The sequence below is a fragment of the Hemitrygon akajei genome, chromosome 10, assembly GCF_048418815.1.
Source record: "Hemitrygon akajei chromosome 10, sHemAka1.3, whole genome shotgun sequence".
Classification (NCBI taxonomy): Eukaryota; Metazoa; Chordata; class Chondrichthyes; order Myliobatiformes; family Dasyatidae; genus Hemitrygon; species Hemitrygon akajei.
The window spans coordinates 33,968,532-33,991,819 of record NC_133133.1 but is presented as its reverse complement, the minus strand read 5'-3'; the positions used below and the strand labels follow the sequence as shown (position 1 = coordinate 33,991,819).

At 38.9% G+C, this 23,288-nt stretch overlaps 1 protein-coding gene across 4 annotated transcripts in view; it reads right to left on the bottom strand.

Annotated features, from left to right (window-relative positions):
- Positions 1–20,943, bottom strand: part of stag2b (STAG2 cohesin complex component b) — a 169,589-nt gene extending 148,646 nt beyond the window's left edge. For 2 of the 4 annotated variants that reach the window (XM_073058022.1, XM_073058025.1), the window contains exon 1: positions 20,681–20,943. The gene's annotated coding sequence lies outside the window, so the exon portion shown is untranslated. The remainder of the gene's footprint in view (positions 1–20,680) is intronic. The other 2 variants (XM_073058024.1, XM_073058027.1) reach the window with 1 other exon arrangement.
- Between the last annotated feature and the right edge of the window lie 2,345 nt (positions 20,944–23,288).

Sequence of the window (23,288 nt, the reverse complement as noted above, 5' to 3'; positions counted from 1 at the left end):
CTCCGATCTTCTCCTATCATTTTGCATTTTCCCCCTCCCCCCACTACTTCCAAATCTCTTACTATCTTTCCTTTCAGTTAGTCCTGATGAAGCGTCTCGGCCCGAAACGACGACAGTGCTTCTCTTTATAGATGCTGCCTGGCCTGCTGTGTTCCACCAGCATTTTGTGTGTGTTGTTTGAATTCAAAACTCTTCAATGAATGTAAAGGAGGAAGGTTGAAGATAACAGGAGAATAAGTAAATGATCAAGAGATTTAAAGATAGAGGAAACTTTCAAGCAAAGGAAACTATGTACTGTTTTAGTCTTTGAAATAAATCCTACCACCTATCAAAAAAAGATCCAGACTGAAAAAAAGCAGTACTTAATTTGTCGTCATTTCCTTTCTGCACACTGAGAATATGCAGCTAACAAACTCATCATTCCCACAATCCTGATTGAGAAGTTGCAGAAGCTGGGCCTCTGGACCTCCCTCTGCAATTGGATCCTCGACTTCCTAACAGGAAGGCCACAGTCTGTGCAGATTGGTGATAATATATACTCCTTGCTGACGATCAACCCTGGCACACCTTCAGGGGTGTGTGCTTAGCCCACTGCTCTACTCTCTGTATACACATGACTGTGTGGCTAGGCATAGCTCAAACATCATCTATAAATTTGCTGACAATACAGACATTGTTGGTAGAATTTCAGGTGGTGATGAGAGGGCAGACAGGAGCGAGATGTGCCAACTAGGGCAGTGGAGCCACAGCAACAACCTGGCACTCAATGTCAGTAAGACGAAAAAGCTGATTGTGGACTTCAAGAAGGGTAAGACGAAGGAACACATACCAATCCTCAGAGGGATCAGAAGTGGAGAGAGTGAGCAGTTTCAAGTTCCTTGGTGTCAAAATCTGAGGACCTAACCTGGTCCCAACATACTGATGTAGTCATAAAGAAGGCAAGACAGCAGCTATACTTCATTAGAAGTTCAAAGAGATTTGGCATGTCAACAAATACACTCAAGAACTTCTATAGTTGTACCGTGGAGAGCATTCTGACAGGCTGCATCACTGTCTGGTACGGAGGGGCTACTGCACAGGACTGAAAGAAGCTGTAGAAGGTTGTAAATCTAGTCAACTCCATCTTGGGCACTAGCCTACAAAGTACACAGGACATCTTTAGGGAGCGGTGTCTCAAAAAGGCAGCGTCCATTATTAAAGACCTTCAGTACCCAGGGCATGCCCTTTTTTCACTGATACCATTAGGAAGGAGATACAGAAGCCTGAAGGCACACACTCAGCAATTCAGGGAACAGCTTCTTCCCCTCTGCCAACTGAATCCTAAATGGACATTAAAGCTTTGGACACTACCTCACATTTTTTAATATACAGAATTTCTGTTTTTGCACATTTTTAAAAATCTATTCAATATACATAATTGATTTACTTGTTTATTATTAAGCTTTATTTTATTTTTTTTCTCTCTGCTAGATGTATTGCATTGAACTGCAGCTGCTGCTAAGTTAACAAATTTCTCATCACATGCTGGTGTTAACAAACCTGATTCTGATTCACATTTCTATTCAATTTCTAGTTTATTTATCTTATTGGTCCCAAGTTCACAAATATCCCTTACTTTGATGCCCAAAGCCTTCTTTTCCAACTTCAGTAAATAACCTGGTCTGCTAGATCATTTCGTTTCTAAGAAAGACCAACAAAATCTGAGGTTTCAACTTGCACATTATCCAACAATTGGATCAACAAATTCCATTCCGCACTTAAAACCAGGAAATTCTCCCAGCATTCCACTTAACAGTCCTGCCTTAACCAAATATCAATCATAGGCATCCAAAATAGTTACAAGGTCAAGGTACAATCTCCAGAAAGCCATCTCGAGAGGGATGTGACAATTCCTGACTAAACTTGAATCAACAAATGATGCTTAATAGTTGTGGCAAGGTCTGAATACTACCACTTCTTATAAAGAGAAATCAAGCAACATACACAACAGTATGACTTTGCTTCCATTTGAGTTCAATGCTGTCTATGCTTGCTTTGACCGTCAAAACATAAAGAAACCATCATGAGCTCTCACAGGCCCCCCTCCCCGATAATCCTGTGATTTCAGTCTCTGAAGTCGACTTGCGAGCAGTCTTCAGTAGAGTAAACCTCTGAAAGGCATCTGGTCTAGACGAGGTACCTGGCCGTACTGAAGGCCTGGGCTTATCAACTAGTTGGAGTGTTCACAAATCTTTAATCTCTTGTTTCGGCAGTCCGAGGTACCCACCTGCTTCAAGGGGTTTCAATTATACTGGGGCCAAATAAGAATGCAGTGACCTATTTCAATGACCATCATCCAGGAGCACTTATATCCACAGTGATGGAAGTCTTTCAAGAGGTTGGTGATGATCCAGCCAGTTGATCAGCACAGGTCTTTACTACTTGGGCAGATATTCCGCTGAGCAGGGTGTTTTCCACGGGTTCACCCTCCTGAAGGATGCTCTCATATCAGCCTCAGAGACTGAAATCACAGGGCCATTGGAGTTTGTGAAGGGGCCTCCATGAACTATCATACAACTGCATGACATTTAAAACAATTTTTCTTTCTTTCCAATGCAGCTGTGGTCTGGTGCCTCCAAATCAAAAATACTGTAACACCCAGATGTTTGCACCAGCCAAAACTTCATATCAATTTCCAGACATGAAAAATTATAAAACATCCAAGGCCTGTAACAAAACACAATATCCAAGGAACAATCTCAAATACTTGTTAAACAACTCCCATTCTCTCCCTAATGCTGCTCTCCCATCACATGCTGCTAACTGCAAATCTCAGCCTAATTTTTTTTCGTAGTTACAAACTGCATTGATTAACAGGAAATTATAACTTTTGTTTGTACATTTAAAGCTTTCTTACAGCTCATAAACACGAGGTAAAACCACTGGAGTTCAGATGAACCAACCTCCAAGAAAATTATGTTCCACTGTAATAATGTGGCAACTGAGATACCACCTATGACAATAACTGGAGCAAATGACAAGCCAATACCTTTGTTTCTATACTTTACTATATTGGAATAATTTCAATTTCCTAATCCTACCCCAACTGTTTTGATTGCAGTTGTCTCCACTATTAAAGAACTCATAACATTTAGTGTAAATTCATAAAAATTTCTGAAGACCACACAACAGATGCTAGCATTCATTAAGTGACCAATGCAGCTGCAAGTGCTTTAATGGAATCACTCTCAAGGAAATAAACACTAAAAAGAATGTCAGAATCTTAATAGCACACAGTTGAGTGTAAGGGAAATGATAAGATGCCATGCTCAGTCATGCTATGACAACAAGAGTGGGGGAGAAAAACATAACAGCTCACCTGAAAAATAATTCTTTGATAAAATGTTTTCTACTTAGCTATAAAAAACCTACTACATTCCCAATGTGTTGAATCAGCTCATTTCAGATGAAGTTGCTGTGACAGATTTAAAACCCAAACTGCAACAGATCAACCCAGTAACCCACTGCAACCAAACCCATAGATAAATTCCAACGGCAAGTTGAGAGTAACAGCTTGAGATCAAGGCCATATTCCAAAGCAAAGAAAACACAACCCTGTGTCAAATAAGAAGTTGTTTATTTCTGCTTATGCAACCTTCAATTCCATTTGAAACTCCTCTCAGAAAATAAACCATTTCATCAAATTATTGGTTAGACATAATTTGGGAATAGGCAATTAAGTGGCATCACCAGAAATATCTTGGAAATCATCACTGACCAGCAAATCAACTAAAGCACTACAAAAGTATCACTGCAAGACTGGTTTACAACAGACAACAGTTCAACACCCCAGATGCAGTTGAATTATCCACAAGAAAATCCAACTCCAAAGTGAAAAAAATTGAATACCATCCGATAAAGATCAATGATCTTGACTGACATCTCAATCACCAGCCTTGACACCACCAAAATAATACAGCACAGCTAAAACTGCTAAGCAATGCTACTCCAACAGCAAACCCTGTAATTCTGCTATCAATGACTAGTAACAGGTGCCACCTCAGGGTTCACTTACATTGTACACCATTCTATCTGCAAACTGTATATTTCTTCAATTTCACTGTGCCTAATTGCTGGAACTTCCCAATATCTTTTCCAGTAAAATTCCAGCAACTTGCCTTGACCTTCAGGGACAAAAATGTATCCCCACATCCCATTAACTTAAACAAAATGAGACACTAAGGTACAATATCTATATGTGCTGTGCAGCTGAAGCGAAGTGCCAAATGAATACGTCATGTAGAAAAACATCACTCTGATCAAGAATTTTGATTCTAAAGATTCATGCACTGCAATTCTAAGAAGTCATGAAAATATACTTCACTACACAGAGAAACAAGATTAGACATTTCAAATGAGAACTTCTAAAATTTTCATTTAAGCTGCTTTCAATTAACAGTTGACGGAATATCAGTAACTAAACAAACATCAAGTATTTAGCATCCATGGAGTAATAAACCAAACTTATATTGATATACATCATTACTTTCTAAGTTATAATTTGACCACACTATATAGATCCTAAGCTAATTAGCAGATTACACATCCTTTCAATAGTCAAAATTCGATCAAGGGTCTGATCAATAATTTTCCAGCTGGTGCAGACAACACTGCAAGTTTTGATGGCCTTCCTCACTGTCCATTATGCAACCAATCTTGCTATGAACCACAAATTTGCTGATCCAGTTTACATTATCATCCAGATGATTATCATTGATATAGGTGACAAAAAGCAATGGACCCAGCACTGAACACTGCAGCACACTACTCGTCACAGGCCTCCAGTCAGAAGGGCAACCATCTCCTAACACTCTCTGGCTTTTCCTGTGAAATCAATGTCTAATCCAATTTACTATCCTATCTTGAATGCCAAACAACTGAACCTTTCTGCGCAACCTCCCATGCAGGACCTTGTTGAATGTTTTACTGAAATCCACGCAGACAACATCCACTGCCTTGCTTTAATCAACCTTCTTGGTAACTTCCTCGAAAAACTTTAAGATTGGTTAGACACAATCACACACATTGTGCATATTCTAAATAATACATGATAATTAGGAACAAGGAACAGTGCTAGACTACCAGTTGCCCTCTGTCAGGAGCTCAAGATGCAAATAATTCTCCTGCAATAGAAACCACATCATGTGGCAAACAAAGGAAATGGGCCACCGTCGACACAAAGTTTGCTATGTGTGCAATTGACCAAAATCAACATGGATTTATGAAAGAAAAACCCATCTTTAACTGGGGTTCTGCCAGAGGTAGTGAGGGACTATTTGAGGTCATTTATATGGTTTTCCAAGGTCTATAAAAAGAACCCATGCAAGATGATGGTCAAAAGATTTTGAGCACAGTGGGAATGAGTTGATCAATGACATGATTGGAGAACAGCTTACAGCCAAAATTTTGAGTGGGATATTATGATACTTCTCAAGCTGGCAGAATATTAATTGTGTGAAACTGCTTGGGCCTCGGCCGTTCATGATTTAGGTGAGATAATCATTTGTCTAATTTCCATGATTGTTGCAACCCAGGTGTAATTGCAGGCTGAGCAGCCAGTACAAAGGGGCTTCAAGAGAAAACAGACAAATGAAATGGGCAGGAACAGTCAGGTGCAAATTAATACAGAGAAGTTTGATGAAGTTCACTTTAATGTACAAAACAAAGACATTTTGTTACTTTGAGAGAAATTGGGCCACAATGTCCAAACAGACCAAGATATTCTAGTGCACAAAAGGAGAAATGTAGATGCAGTTAAGACATTAGGAAGGTAAGTGCTATTCTGTTCCTTATTATCAGAGATTTTGACTGTGGGAATAAATTAAGACAAGGCCTCAATGAGACTATAAGTATTATACATTTCAGGTTGTCTTGGCCAAAACTGAATACACTTGGCAACAGAGTGCAGCACAGATCGACTGGACTGGTTTCAGGAAATCAGCTTTTCAATACAAAGGGAAACAAGCTGACTCAGCATACATTCCTCAGAATTTACAAGTGGAGGTCTCATAGAAAAGTACAAAATTCTTATGGGCTGAATGCTGAAATAAAGCACTAAAAATTCAGTCAACTTAATTCTACAGTGAGAAAAACTGTTGGAAGTTTCATGTCTTTGACTTGCGCCACCGATGGGAAATGTTTGGCAATTCCAACTTCTTGATTCCAAATTGCAACAATTTCTTGCACAAAAGTACCTTAAGACTTTGCTGTTCTGTCAGATAAATACCCTTTTTATGGTTGACCATTCTTGAACCAAGATGTTTATCGTGATCCTGTGGAAACAGGCTGGTAAAACAATATGGCTAGCTCTGCCAAATGAAATTTTTGCTGAGATTTTGAAACATCCAGATCTGCATTAAGGTAATTAATTAGTTTTTGTTTGTTTTGCAAACATTTTAATTACAATTTCAGCATCCTAATTTTTTTCAGTATGTAAATAAGACCAAGTAAAATATAGTGTTGTTTATCTTTTGCTGGCAATATGCATTAGCACCAAAGTTCCTACAATATCCCAAATGCTCAGAATTACATGGAACACTCCAAGGTTCCAGTCCAAAAATAAACATGCCTTCCACCTCAGTAAAATTTTTGAATTTGCAGCAAATAAAGCCCAGAGAAAATCATCACAAACTGACATGATTAAATGGCTCCCTTGTGACTTCAGATTAGCTTCTGCAATGAATATTTGCTCTCTCACAATAGTAAAACTCTTGCAAGTTGGTTTTGTAATAACTTTTAAAGAAAAAGAAAAACATTTTTTAGTCTCAATATCTTAAAGAAAATGTTTTCTGTATCTTCTTCAAGCAGCTAAATACTAGGCTTTGCTGTGATGTAAATTTTCCAGAATTTCAAACATCCTCCCCCCCCCCCCCCAGCAACTATGCACAACAAGCTAAATTGGGAAAAGACTTTTATTTTACTTACGTTTAATTTAAGATCTCCTCTCACGTTTCAATGAAAGGTTTGACCATGACTTGGTGATTAGTGACAAATGTGTGTTGCAACAAGTACTGCAGCTCAATGACTGATGACTTGCAGGCCATTCATTATCTTAACCAATGGGTCTAAAACTGATCCAATTTCAGTGCAAACAGTTCAAGCAAAGCTACATGGTTGCCCCAAAGCTTTTCTCTATCTTTTTTTCCCACTGCAATTACTTCACTTTCAATAAGCTTCCCTCTGAGCTAGTTTATAGGACATCAGTATATATCACCTGCACACCAGAAACTAAACCAACCAACAATGGCACAATACAGTCAACCATTATAAAGGTGAAGACAGAACTAAAGTTAATCAAAGTGCAATCATTATAATTTTTTAAGTGTTTGGAGAGATGACATAAAGGTACTGAATTGCTGGTTAAATAAAACTTTAAAGAACAGTGAGGGAACTGAAATAATAAGGATCAAAGAGAAGCTGCAAAGGCATTTAAACATCACAATTAAAAACCTAATATTTGCTGCTGTTCCCAGTAATGGACACGGACAGAAATAAACGTGGAAGCACTTGTCATATCAAATCTCAATAAAGCTGCGCCTCACTTTTACCTTTTGCATCAATCAACTAATGACAAAGTGTGTCGTGTCTTGGATTTACATACGATTGTCTGCTTGCACTGCACTAACACTACAGTCTGCCTTCTGTTACCGCTCTTCCCTTGTACTACTTCAATGTACTGATGAGCTGACATGATGTATACAGATGACATGCAAAACAATTTTTCACTGAAGCTTGGTATGAGACAATAATAAAATAATTTTAATTTACTGTCGCACAAGCTGCAAACCTTAATAGCAGTGGACAATTCTGTAATTTTAAACTAAATGAATTTCAGTGGATGACAGCAGCTGCTTGATTACTCAAATTCAATCAGATTTGTAACCAGCATAAAAACAATACAAGCTGAAAGCATTCGAGAAATGAACACCGACATCTGAACACATTTCTACAGAAATTCTTGGAGTTAAACAAAGAAGTCTTGGCTTTTAAGTACACTGCAATTGTTTGGCAATTATTCTTCCTAATCAAAAGGGAATCCTCTATAATGTCATAAGTGACAATTCCCACACTCAAAGCTCCTACTTCATTCTCACAAGCAGTATTCATTTACACATTTCAACCACACATTCAGGTAGCCAAAATCTAAATACAGTTAACAACTCCTGAAGTTCTTTAAGTAATCCAAGGGGCTACCAACACCAAAAAAAATTGCTAATGCTCAAGATCTGAATTAAACATAGAAGTTGAAAATAGAGCATATCAAAATGTATCCCTGAAAAGTAAAACAGTGGGAATGTCCTTAATCAATGGCCTTGCAGCAAAACTACTTACCGCATGATGCTTATATCTTTGAATTTGTATCATGCATTGTAATAATAGTACTACTACTACTAAGCATGAGCAATGTCACACAGGCCTCTCTTAAATGATGGAATGATGTTAGGTTCAAATTCTGGAAATACACTACAACTTGGAAATTATGAAGATTGTTCTGCTTAGCAATAATGCAAAGAGAATAAATGTAGTACAAATTAATCCAACTTCCCAATAACAATGACTTAGGTTCATGAACAACAAACAACATTCAGGTGTTTCTTTGCCAAGACATTAGCATTCTTGAGGATTTATCCTCATCTTGCAAGCAAAGCACAAAATTTAAAATGTATGAATTGTCAACATGCAACCTCCAAATGATTCAAAAAGCACATATACAATTTAAAAGCAGTAAATACCTATGTCACCAGTATGGTAATGAAAACAATGGTTGTGGAATGAATGAAGACACAAGTTAACATTGGAAAGGTAGGAAGATAAAACCCAAAGGCATGGATCCAAAACAGCCTACACAAGACACACAGATTCAAGTTGGCACTTGGCACTGGTATGGAATTTTCCTTATTTCACTGGAGTGCATGTTAGCATCAGCCACGCAGGCCAGCTTTTTGAAATGCCAAGAGACATCTCTTCCTCTGATATTACTGTAAAACTGCTATTCAGTGATTAAATATTCAGAGTACCACATGAACAAGACCTCACGTGCATGGAAGATCTATTCCCAGTGCAAACTTGTTCAGTCCAAACACTAATGACTCACAAGTGATCCATCCTTGAATCCACTGATGCAAGTATAATTATCACTGTTGAAAGGCTACTCTTATTTGGTACAAAGCCATAGGTGATGACATAAACAAGTTGGATGATTAGTTTAAAGCATAAATTAAATATCAGCAAGGCAGTTTTGAGTACATCTCATTTCCAGTATACAAATGCCTATTGAAAAATAGAAATTAATAATATCACAGTAAGTTATGTACAGCTAATTCATCTTACCAATGGTCTTTAAAAAACACTAATAAACAGAAATCACATAAGAAAGCTAAAGACCCAACAGCCTTCTCAGAAGGCAGGGTTCTCATAGGAAGAAGGTAGTGCAATCCTTTCAGTCCCACACTGAGTAACTGACCAACTGGCACCACTATTGATTCATTCAGCACACACCAAAACTCATCGGTGTCCAACATAACTCAAAGCACATGGTCACAAAACCTATGGTCAATGCCGTCTTCACATCTCCTAATCCTGAACCATATCTCTCCCTCTATTAGAAGGGAGATTTCAACCAGCGAGCTGCTCAAGATGATGAATGCAAAATTGATCTGACAGTATTCAGTGCACTTTTCAGCCCACCAGCTTCATGTCTCACATCACAAGACTATTGTGATGAAGGCTACCATAACAGAGTATAACATAAGAGACTAGCATAACAAAGCAACATCCTATGCAGCATAATCTGAAATATTCAGGTCATTCTATCATAACTGGTTGTAGACTCAGAGGGAACTCAAAACTCAACCTGCCATTAAAATTTAGAATAACTTATCACCTACTCAACAAAACAATTTTCTAACAAACATTATTCATGTTATTTTGTCATTAGCTTCATTATTTTCAGAAGTTCTCTAAAATTTGGACCACCAAGGTAGATCTTTTATTTAAAAGTTAACCTATTTGGCACTGCTCACTTATCCAGAAACAACATTTCTCTATTTTTAAAATAGATGGCATTGAAAGGGCATATATTGCAACTATAAAACTTAGCCATGGTCATGTATTAACATCTAGCATTTTAGTCACATTTCTTGCATTACTAATTTTACTATACTGTATCCAGTCAGAACTGCTTCAAACAATATGCTCTTCAAATTGAAATTTCATACCCTTTTCCCTTAAGGGGGATAAATTGCCTTCCCAGTTTGCACCATTATAAAACTTCTTAAATCTACATGTAGTTTCAGGCATGCATAACTGCATCACCAAGCAGTCTTGTGATTTTTAAAAAACATATTCTTTCTTCCACATTGCTCAGCAAAACTTTTTGCTTCCAATTGCTGACATACAGATGCCTCATTCAATAAACATCTAAGGCGGCAGGACACGGGAACTGTTGCATTTGAAGTAATCAGTGCAAAACAAAAACTAATCCTCCCTGACTCTTAATTAAACATTATCTCCAATTCCACAATAAAATCAGTATTTTATCTGCATAACCAATCTTGGTAAACACAGAAAGACAGAGATCAATGGCATCAAAACACAAACTACACAGCTGTTTTATGCCAAAAAGCAACAGAGCAATTGAAGATCCTCCTACTTGCCCTTGCATGTTACTAGTAATCCAGGGAATCACAAGTATGCCGAGTTAAATAACTGGCTATCCCAAACATCAACATTTATTCATGGCACAGAGGAAGAAATTAGCCCACAATGCCCACGCCAGCCAAGAAAACATGATCCAAGCTAATCCTATTAATGCTGGTCATATTTGTAAAGGTCGAGATACATGTTCTGATGCAATGATTCCAAGGACACGGATTCCTGTCAATCTTGCATTTACATACATACTTGATTGCATGGCCATAAACAAGAAAAGTCCAATTTTCTTTACCGCAGACTATCAAAAACTTGGAAAACTGCTTTGAAGAATTATGGGCCCCTCAAAAGTTATTACATATTTAATCTGCCAATTCCTTGTGCAATTCCAAATTAAAGACAAGCGGCTTTTGTAATGTTATGAAATAATAATGCTGAAGTACTGCATAAGCAGAACCATATCAACCTACTATGGATCACTGACAATACTCAGCTAAATATTTTACTTAATGCTTGTTAAAATGCTCCATATACATCATATAAAGACATGCAAAGAATTTTGGTGTCTCATAACAGACTATGTTGCTTTAATGGCCAACATTTAATAACCATAATTATGTAAATAACAAACGAGATTCTTACAATGAAAAGTTCTATTTACTGATCCGTAAATTTATTTTTCCAAATACAGTGCATCACTTCTGGAACTGGCTTGTTCTTGTCCAGATGCACAATAAACTGTAGACAAAATTATTATTATAAGTGTAGAAACAGGCTCTTCAGCTCACCACATCAACCATGAAGCATGCATGTTAACACCATAGTTAATATCCTTCCCAACATCCTCAAGTTTCACTCACAGACACATTATGAGCAACTGAGACTGGTAAACTAACTGAAGAAAACACAATTTTTTAGAATATGTAAGGAAATCAAAACAACCAGAGGTAAAACACACAGTAAAGACAGCACCAGAGTCAAGATTGAATCCAGATTCAGTCCACATACAATGTCACCTTACGGCTGATACAAACCATGACCTTTACAAGCTAAATTACGGACCATTGTCAGGCAGGAAATATTGAAAAACACAAATAAGCATCTTTTGTAGCAACATGAATTTACAACATGCCATTCCACTTGCTATCATTAAAGTCAAACTTTTTACATAAAGACAAAGAACATGAAAAAATTGAGTACTTTTTAAAATGATGTATTTTCCTAATGGGCAAATGAACTGTTGTGTTGAGCCATATGACTGATCAGAAATGTGCAAAATAGATCTTTAACTAGCCTGTAATATTGATAACTTCAAGTATCAGCACTTCAGCTCTACTGCGGCACACTCAATGTCAACAAAACAAACTTCTGGGCTGCGTAGACTGGATGCAAGATTGTCTTTCAACACCTGATGATGTTAATTTCTGCAGCAGATAAAGCAACCTGCATCACATGATAAATTGGATCCAGAGTCTTCCAAAGTGAGAATGAGTGAGTGCACGTGAAAAACACCAATCAGATGCAGTACCTTTAAAACACCAAATGAGAGATGGCAGTGCTTTCAGCAGCATGACATTGTACAAACAAAGTGTCCAAGGTTCAAATGCCGAACTTTACCCTGCTGATTTTAGTTTACAAAGCACTGAAATCAAAATATAATGTAGTTTCCAAGCTCCCAGGTTAACCATTCAGTTAAACAGTGATCACTTGATGATGTTATTGCTCTAAAATAATATGTACAGTGATCACAGATGCCAGAGCTGTCGGGGAGAGTTTAAACTAATTTGGCGGGGGGGGGGGGGGGAATGGGAACCAGAATAATAGGGCTAAGGATTGGGCAGTCAATGCAGTGTATAGCAAGACTGTGAGGAAGGACAGGCAGATGATAGGGCAAAATTACATTTATCACCCTTTTCGATTTTACCCCATGTGACACTCAACTGGGTGAGCTGAAGTGTTATATATAGAGGCAATTTCTAAAAGGGTGATGACAACATGACCGATGCTCTTATATATGAATGTAGACAGTATACAGAATAAGGTAGATGATCTTATAGCACAGTTAGAAATTCAGGTATAACACTAGACACTGATTGGTAACTGAAAGGAAATCATAACAGGGAGCTGAACATACAAGGACACACAATATATAAAAAGGGAAGGCAGGTGTGCAGAGAGGGTGCTGTGGCTCAGTTGGTAAAAAATAAAATAAAATCCTCAGAAAGAAGTGACATAGATCGGAACATATTCAATCGTTGTGGGTAGAGTTAAAAAAACTGCAAGGGTAAAAAGACCCTGATGGGAATTATATACAGGCCTCCAAATTGTAATCTAGATGGGGGTACAAATTATAATGGGAAACAGAAAAGGCAGGTAATAAAGGCAATGATACAATAGTGATAAGGGATTTCAAAATGCAGATAGATTGGGAAAATCATGTTGAGCTGGATCCCAAGAGAGGGAATCTATAGAATGCCTACGAGGTAACTTTTTGGAGCAGTCTGTGGTTGAGCCAACTAAGGGAAAGGCAATTTTAGATTGGGTGTTGTGTAATGAACCAGACTTGATTCGGGCGTTTAAGGCAAAGAACATTGAGGAGACGGTGATCATAATATGATAGAATTCACCCTGCAGTTTCAGAAGGAGAAGCTAAAGTCAGATCTATCAGTATTATAGTGAAGTAAAGAGAATTACAGAGGTACGAGAGAGGAGCTGACCGAAGTTAATTGGAATGGAACACTAGCAGGCATGATGGCGGATCAGCGATAGCTGCAGTTTCTGGGAACAATTCGGAAGGCGTATAATAGATACATCCCAAAGAAGCATCGAGAACAATGACAGAAGACAAACTGGCTTTCAGTTCACTTCTCCATTTCAGCCAAAACCACCCCCCCAGCCCATCTGTCTGCCTTACTTCTCATGGATACCATCAAGTGCATGGTGCAGAGGAGTAGGGTCCTTGCCACTAAATGCAGCCATGGGGCTCCTGGACCATTTCAATAGCCTCAGTGCTGAACTGACTCGAAGGCTGTGGACTCACTTTCTGAAATTCTGCCGTTCATTTGAGCATATTATTTCTTTATTTGGTTGTTTGCACAATTTGTTCTTTTTTTTGTATATTGGATATTTGTCAGCCATTGTTATGTGGGTTTTTTTGTGGATTCCATTGCGTTTCTTTGCTTTGTTGGCTGCCTGCAAGATAAATCTCAAGGCTGTATACGGTATACATACTTGATAAAAAATTTACTCTGAACTTTCATTTGTCAGTTAATAAACCACAAACTAACGGAGATGGGAGTAGACTCTCACATGGTGGATTGGATAGTGGACTACTTGACAGATAGACCTCAGTATGTGCGGTTGGGAGACTGTAGGTCTGACACGGTGGTCAGCAGCACAGGAGCGCCGCAGGGGACCGTGCTCTCTCCGGTCCTGTTCACCCTGTACACATCAGACTTCCAATATAACTCGGAGTCCTGCCATGTGCAGAAGTTCGCTGATGACACGGCCATAGTGGGGTGTGTCAGGAATGGACAGGAGGAAGAGTATAGGAAACTGATACAGGACTTTGTGATATGGTGCAACTCAAACTACCTGCGTCTCAATATCACCAAGACCAAGGAGATGGTGGTGGACTTTAGGAGATCTAGGCCTCATATGGAGCCAATGATCATTAATGGAGAATGTGTGCAGCAGGTTAAGACCTACAAGTATCTGGGAGTGCAGTTAGACGAGAAGCTAGACTGGACTGCCAACACAGATGCCTTGTGCAGGAAGGCACAGAGTCGACTGTACTTCCTTAGAAGGTTGGCGTCATTCAATGTTTGTAGTGAGATGCTGAAGATGTTCTATAGGTCAGTTGTGGAGAGCGCCCTCTTCTTTGTGGTGGTGTGTTGGGGAGGCAGCATTAAGAAGAGGGACGCCTCACGTCTTAATAAGCTGGTAAGGAAGGCGGGCTCTGTCGTGGGCAAAGTACTGGAGAGTATAACATCGGTAGCAGAGCGAAGGGCGCTGAGTAGGCTACGGTCAATCATGGAAAACCCTGAACATCCTCTACATAGCACCATCCAGAGACAGAGAAGCAGTTTCAGCGACAGGTTGCTATCGATGCAATGCTCCTCAGACAGGATGAAGAGATCAATACTCTCCAATGCCATTCGGCTTTACAATTCAACCGCCAGGAGTAAGATATGTTAAAGTGCCGGGGTTAGGACTCAATGTATTTAAGTAAACTACTTAAGAACTTTTTAAAAGCTTTTTATTAATGCTTTTTGAGAGGGTGATTTTAGATGCATATCATATTTTTACTGAGTTAAGTATTGTATGTAATTAGTTTTGCTACAATAAGTGTATGGGACATTGGAAAAAATGTTGAATTTCCCCATGGGGATGAATAAAGTATCTATCTATCTAAAGCCAGCCTTTATGCAGCACATGCAACTTAGATCATTCGCTTTTTAATTTGAGGTGACGATCAAATTTCGAACGCAAAACAGTTCTCGGCCCGAAACGTCGACATCGCTTCTCCCTATAGATGCTGCCTAGCCTGCTGTGTTCTACCAGCATTTTGTGTGTGTCAGCATTTAAAGCAGTGTGCCATATTATTAACTATAACTGTATTATCAACTATATTATCAGAGCCAAAATTCATCTTTAAATATTTATATGCTTATCCACAATTATCAGATACTTAAAACTACCTGTTCTGAACTCAATAGATTAATATATATTTATAAGTTTCTGTGTCAATTTGTATGCCAATTTATCATTCTGTTCTCAGTACAGAACAAACCTTTAAAGAGAAAGGGCTTCTCGTGTTCTGAATTAAATGTTATCAGTCCATTGCTACAATTACGTTCAAAGCCTCTGGAGCAGGGGTTCGCCACATTTTATGCCATGGGCCAATACCATTAAGCAAGGAGTCTGGGGACCCCAAGATAGGATCCCCTGCTCCTGAGCCAGAAGATGCAGAAGACAAATAATATCCCCCACACTGAGTGCATATTGGTTCTCTAAATATCTAGCGGCATGTCATTGCCCATACTTATTCACATATTGAGGATGGAAACCAATCTTGAGCAACAACTGATTATCCAACCAACACAAACAAAATATAATCCCCTAAAGATAGACAAGCAATCTCAAAGATTGTGACAGAGTCTGGTTGGACAAGATGCTAAGCACTACATTCTGTTCTGAAGACAGCACTCCAAAGATACTTTGCCCTCAGACAGAAGCACAGATTCAAAGGGCAAGACTTCGTGGATTGAGTTCTGAAAACAAGTTGTACAGATGAGGCCTGTATTTCCTCAAATATCGAGTACATATGAGATTTTTAGGAATTATGTAGAAGATACTGTAGTCATTAAAAAATTATCTACTCGAGTATAGGGGTGAAGAACTTTTGAAAATAGAAATATACATAAAAGATCCAGGAAACAAGGCTCTTACTAGAGAAAAAGCATGTTTTATCATAGCAATTTTATTTCTTCCCCCCCCCCCCCCTCCACAGGTGTAGAAAGGTGAAGAGCAATGAGAAGAGGGGAGGAATGAAGTTTCTTATGCAGCAATTTATGCAACGGCTATGATCAGAAACTGCTCACATTAGAGTCCAGCCCAGGAAGTTGTAAAGTGCCAGTGTAAAGATGAACTATATTATTCCATGAGCTTCTGATGCAATGATACTCAAGTAACAGTACTTCATTATTTGAACAAGCACTTTACAATCAAACTTATCGTCTACAACTTCAGATCTTAATCGTCAGTTTTTTGGATATTCTAATTCTGTCCATTCTTTAAATCTCATCCTTCCTGCACTGCTCTGTACTTATTCAACCCAATTATAATCACAATTCCCCTACAGATGCTGCATTCTTTGCTCACTTATTTTCCATTTTCACATTTCATGAAACAGACTGATTGCCAGTGATATAAGACAGCAATAAGGCCTGAAACTGGAATGACCATCCTTGAGCGAGAACAACAAATAAAATTCTCTGACAGACAACATTTGATTAGTGAGAAAATCTTGAGGGAAAAATAGGAACATGAGGGTAAATCAAGTGAGAGTACATATCTATTAAGATCTAATAACTGGCAAAACAAGTTCAGGATCAAGCCATATTCCGATGTTTCTTATAATGCAAAGGACTGCAAAAAAAACACAAGATATTACCTGCAGTGCAAGAGATACTATTACATCATCTGTCATTTGTTTCATCTGCTTGGCACACTATAGCTAAGAAATTGAAAGAAATGAATCAGGCTATCAGCTTGCACCATTAGAAGGACAGCAACATCTGGAGAATGCATATGCATAGTCAAATACAAAGTTCTCAGTGAATCCCTCTTTCAGACAGCACCCATCTCTACTATTCCTAGCATAGTCAAAGTAACCAAGTTAGCAAAAATTAAGCACTGTGAACTATTTTCTTCCTTTTCAAAACTGAAAACAGTGACATAACATAAAGAAAACTTAATAGCATACCAAGCCATCTTAATGCTGGACAAATCTGACCATGTTCATGTGGACTTACATTCCCTATAAATATTTCAAAACTCTACAAACTTTGTCTTTATGCTTAGGATTTTTTAAAAAATTTGTGGGATGACAGACAAAAGCACAAGGATCAATGAGCACTGGTCCTTTGGAAAAAGCAGGGAATAGTGAGGAGTCACCTGGTCAGAGACGATAATGAGAGGCTGTTTACTATGGCAGAGGGTCATGGAGGAGTGACACATGGAAATTTTTTTTTCCCTTATTGCAGGAATTTAGTAATTTAGTGGAGAGAGGTTCTACAGTGACCTTCAAGAAATAGGTGAATAAATGTATGAAGAAAAAATTGTAAAAGTTTGGATAAAGAGCCAGGATGGAGAACTTGAGTTGTTTAGATGAAAACCTGGCATGGACACAATGGAACAAATGACCTTCCTGTGCTGCAACATATTTAGAAAATTGTGATGGTAAATAACATTACACTACTCTAAAACACAGCTAAGAAATGTCTAACAATTTTTTGGGAGGGTAGGAGTAAAAAAGTGTTAGGACAGCCTCATAAGCCTTCCAACAAGAAATTTTCACACATTACAAACTTGGTGGAGGGCACATCACATTCGGACGACATCTAAATTAAAATGTTCACGTGCTCAAGCAATATTTAGATTTGAATGTTTGAGAATTGAATCACATTAATTGATGAAACTAGTCAAAAGGAAATAGGGGTTGTTCAATTTGTGCCTGAGTAATTCCAACCAACAACAAACAAACAGCAACTTTCAGATACGGAGCAGTTGACCAGATTGTTGCAGATCATTGAACAGTCTGGCAAAAGGCCACAGAAAACAATCATTAAGGGAGACAAACGGACAGGCAGGTTGTCACAGAAGGAGGAAACGAGCAAAATACCCAAAGATGCAACTTCATTAAAGATCCAATAGACTATATCAAGATCCACATCTAGTTGCTTCCATCAATGAAAAGTGCCGCAACAAATCAAGTAATATTTGGCGTGCAACATATCTACAAAATCTGCTTTGCCTCCTAATCCATCAGTTGTTATTTTCTCCATCAGTTAATTACTACGTATGTTTCCAATCAATCTCAACGATATTCCTACTCGGAGACTTCTTTCTACTCTTAAAATCATTCATATTTCTTCTGATACCACGTACATCCCTTATAATTTTGTCTCTTGTTCAGTTCTTGCGGTCAAAGTCACCTTACATACTGTAGTTCCAGAGTTCAAAGTCAGGCAGCAAACGAGGGGCATTGTCTAATAGTTTTAAACTACTTTCATCACATTGAGAACTGGACAAATTATCTATGCCTTTTAAAAAAATATTTACTCAATAAAACCAAGTGCAGCTAATCTGATCATCTCATCAATCAGTACGGGAGACACTACTGCAACATAAAATAGCTTGTACCATAGACAGCGTTAACAAAAGGTACATCAGCGTTAACAACCCAGACCAAGATGTTCAGCCAAATTAACTATCATTGGCTGACAAATTTAACCCGAGGGAGTCAGTGTTCAGTTTACCACTTCCCGTTCAGCTTCTTAGTATTGTAGTGACGTCATGTTAAGGAGTGCTGCTCGAGAACACCAAACAGCACAAAATATCTACAATGTGTAAAACTAAACTGACACAGTCCACTTCGAATTATATCTACAGGATGCGATTTATTACCATATTCTATTCTAACAATGTAACGGTTGCAAGTTAAACAAAACAATTCGAAATATTAATGTAGGTTCAGTCTGGATCAAAGGCTTAAGATGCTTTTCCAGATACTGTACCTGAATAATATCTCAGTAATTTGACCGCAACAAGTTAAATACAGCAGACATCCACCTTTGCGAATTAAGCAAATATAAACAAACTTAGAAGCAATGTCAGTTTATACGCACCCATACACAAAGTTCAGCAAGTTTGAACCAAAGACAGAAACTTACACACGAGAATATTTACCATAACTATCAGTGGTATGGTACTGTGGCGTTTTCCCATAAGGATATTGCAGTTGCAAACTATAATTCTTTGCAAACAGTATATCCAAATAAGAACCACCGAATCTGCTTTAACACCTTGTTTGATACGTTTACTTGTAATCACGAGCACAACACTGAACCTAATCGACAACACGCATTAATGTTTGCAGCCACTTGTTTTAATAGGCACAGCTACCGCCAGGATTAACATACAAAAGTTGGAACAACCAACGGACGTAGAGAGTCTGTCCTCTCTCTGACTCGCTTTCATGGTGGACTTGGAAAATTGAAAACATTTATAAGTGTATGTGTTAAACAACCTGTAATCAACTGTTCATCGAAATCGCTGGGAAAAAAATCAGCCAATTTACAGTGCGACATGCCTTTCGACATGTTGGATTTGCAAAATAAGAGCCAAATTAACAGTTAACAAGCAGCCGAGTTAGTTAAGTACTTCCCACGAAATAAACAGATTAGATACAACAGGGTGTGGCTAAGAAATTACAGGGTGATTTATGGGAATCTGTTTACAGTCAGTTGTTTTTCTGCAAACAGAAAACCTCTAAGAGTTAAAGTTTAAACGGATAGTAGGCAGATGGGTTAACAAAAGTGTCCAGAAAAGATTTTAGTCGGAGAACTGCGAGAAAATGAAACGAAGTCCCGAACTCTGGTGGATTAATAATGTCTTCTCTATCGCTCACGCCAAGTGTTTACAACATTGTCACATGGAAGCGGACCTGAGCACAGCCGTTCTTACTCCACGAGAGTCTTTAAATCCCTTCCAAAGCCGAACAAAACTCGCCAAAATAAAGATTAAACGCGCTCATTTTCCAACAAGTTAGAATTAACGAGTTGGATCGGCCCTAGACCGAAAGCTTTTCGTTTCATTTCCGATAAGGAAGTGATTCTACAAAAATCGTTGGGTGTCCTAAAAATAATCCCGTTTTCGTCGGTACAAAAAAAAGCGCCGAGTTGTCCTTTTCAATCCCCCTCCCCGAAAAAAACGGCGGTGCGGGGACAGTGAAATGTTGGCGATGTTGATTTAGGGAAATAAAAGTGGCGCCAAAAAGTCTCGGCTGTGCCGTCGCCAAATTGTGCCTTAAAAAGAGAGAGAGAAAAAATCCCTATCGAAGCTGTTTGTTTTCTCTCTCTCCTCTCCGAGGGAAGCGAGCGAAAAACCCCGCGGCTCGAAGCAGACCCGCTGGGCTGGCGGCGGGGCTGCGTGCCCCCTGCTCCTCCCTCCATCTTCGCTCCTCGGCCGGGGCGGCGGGTTAAATAAAAACAAACTGGGAGTGGGGTGGGGAGGGGAGAGCCGGTGGGGGAAGGAGGAAGGACGGGCCCTGCTCGCCTCGGCCCAGGCGGCCTGCCGCTCAGCGCGGCCTCCATTTTGCGAACATAGGCCACGAACAACAACGCAGCGCACTCCGGCCCTCCCGTAACTTTTTTTTTCTAGAATGTTCTCCACTATTTCTCTCTCCACAACAAAATCGTTTCCTTACCTTTTTTCCTCCTTTAAAAAAAAATTCCACAACTGTTGTACTCCGTTTTACCCCTCCCCCGCGGCTCTCGATGTTTATTTACGTCCCGTGGCTCGGGCAGGTGAAGCCGTGCCCACTCAGACCGCCTGTCACTCGCTCGGCTAAAGTGCTTGTTGTTTTTTTTACTGATTTTTTTAATTTTTGGGGGGAAGCGGCGGTTGATGTCGTTGCGCTCACTCCGACTGAAGGTGAAGCTGCCATCTGGCGGACAAAGGGCAGCCGAGGCGAGCCGCTGCGCCCTCTAGCGGCGGCACGGGGGTAAACAGCAATGTTGTTGCCTTCCGGCCAGCCGGCACCCCCTATCGGCGGCCCCCCTCCCCCAACCCCGCTCTCCCTGAGGAGGCGTCTTGCGCTCCTCCTACCGGATGGAGGGCGCAACTACAAGTCATTTCATGCCAAACTCGAACTGGGAAACAAATAATTCAGGTGGAACAAGTCCGGAAATGGGTTTGAACTGTAAATAAAATTGGCTGTTGTCAGTTGCAGTTAAAAGTACAGCAACGCACTATTAGTTTTACTTGATAATTCAACAAGCAGGTAACCCTACTTCGATCATTATATGCCAACTTCAAATACCACTATTTCCACTACCAAAATGCAAGATTAAATCATTTGATCAAAATGCGTTACAGAATTACTTACCATCTGTAAGAATTAATGACTATACTATTTCCAAAGTGCCTGAAGACATCTTCAGTTGTGATTGGACAAAAACAGATGGTGTGAAATGGCAGTTAAAAACTAAGCTCTGAAAACTTATGTTAAATGGCCCTCACTCTTCATAAATACTACCTGATATGATTATTTTCAGCATTTGCAATTTTAGCATTGAGATGAGCTTATTCCCCAAAGGGAATGTGCAAACAAATCAATATAAATAAAACAATAAAACAACTGCATTCACTGTGCACCATACAGATTAAAAGTTTAAATTTAAAGATGTTTTCAACAATTGCAATAAATATTTATATCCATTGAGAATACTATAATCAAGAGAAGGGAAAAAAATTCATTTGTTCAAATAATGCAGAACATGAATAAAATATTCTTGGGCTTACAGCCAAGTACAGGTATTGATTATAATCAATGTTTTGATGACATACTCCGCCATCTTCAAGAAGGCTGGAACCTGAGAAGAGTTGATTCATTATGTTCACTGGGAAAACACCAAATCCTTTTAGTACAGAACATTTCTGGGGACAAAATCAAAGAAAATAAGGAATAGGGACAGAAGTAGGCCATATACACCCTGAATCATGCTATATCATGGCTGATATTCAACTTCATACTCTATTCCTGATTATCCATATGTCTTTGCAATCCATCACAATGACAATAATCAACCAAGACAGTGTTTGTACCTCCTGTTTGTCATGCTATCTCATATTAGCTACAACTCACCATACTGGTGCACATGACAATGAATTCAACTTGACATGGTCCTCCAGGATAAAGGATTCCCTTCATTTCAGCCCTAAACCTGTCCCTTATTTTAAGAATGTACCTTGTTTACATCCTGAAATGCAAACTAATTATCACTTCAGTTATTACTTCACTTCAGTCCACAAGTATTTCAAGATGACCCTCAATTTTGACATGATTTCTTGCACTGTTACAACAGAACTCAGAGGTTCAAGGAACATGTCATGGTAACGCTCTTGCACCAAACAAATGTTTCTGATGAAAGTCATTGACCTAAGGCATCAAACACTTCTTCACAGTAGAATTATCCACTTATTCGCCGTTTTCTGTGTTATTTCAGATTTAGAACATTTGCATCATGTTTTTTGAGAACTCAACTTTCAGTTTCTCATTGCACAGCCAATAAGACTCGGAATTTCAGTTTGTATTGATAGCTCTCATTTTTGCAGGAAGTGGTTACTGATTCCGCAACTCCCAAATAGACCATCTCCATCAGACCTTTTTTTAAAATTTCTATTACAGTATAACTCTGATGCCAACATCTTTTGATTCTTGATTATAACACATCATGGGCCTTCTCTTTTGTTCCAACCTCCTCCTCCTTCGACCATTTGCTGATATTTTGGCAGTTTGGCTAATGGTCATTGTTATAAACATGAGATTCTGCAGATGCTGGAAATCCAAAACAGCACGCACACAATGCTGGATGCTCTAGTTTTGGCCTGAAATATTGACTGCTTATTCCCTTCCATTGATGCTGCCTGACCTGCTGAGTTCCTCCAGTATATTGTAATAGTCATTTTTGCTTATTATAATAAATAAAACTTTGTTAAATGCTTGTATCTATGTAGTATTTTCCATGCCCTGGGTTAAGCCAAAGGATTTGAAAGGGAAGTCCCTGTTGTAATATTGGAAAAGCTAGAAGCTTCTGTGAACAGCCATGTAAGAATGACTGCTCAACAGTTTTAGTGATATAGATTGAGTATCGGATTGATTCCGATATCTTCCGAATGCTGTCATGATTTTTTTTTTAGTTTTGCCTGTGAAAGCACTGAGAGACCTGGATGAACTTTGTATCCAAATAAAAGGCACCTCTAACAGTGTAACTCCCTCTAATGATAGAATGCCAATATGGTTTTGCCTTTCA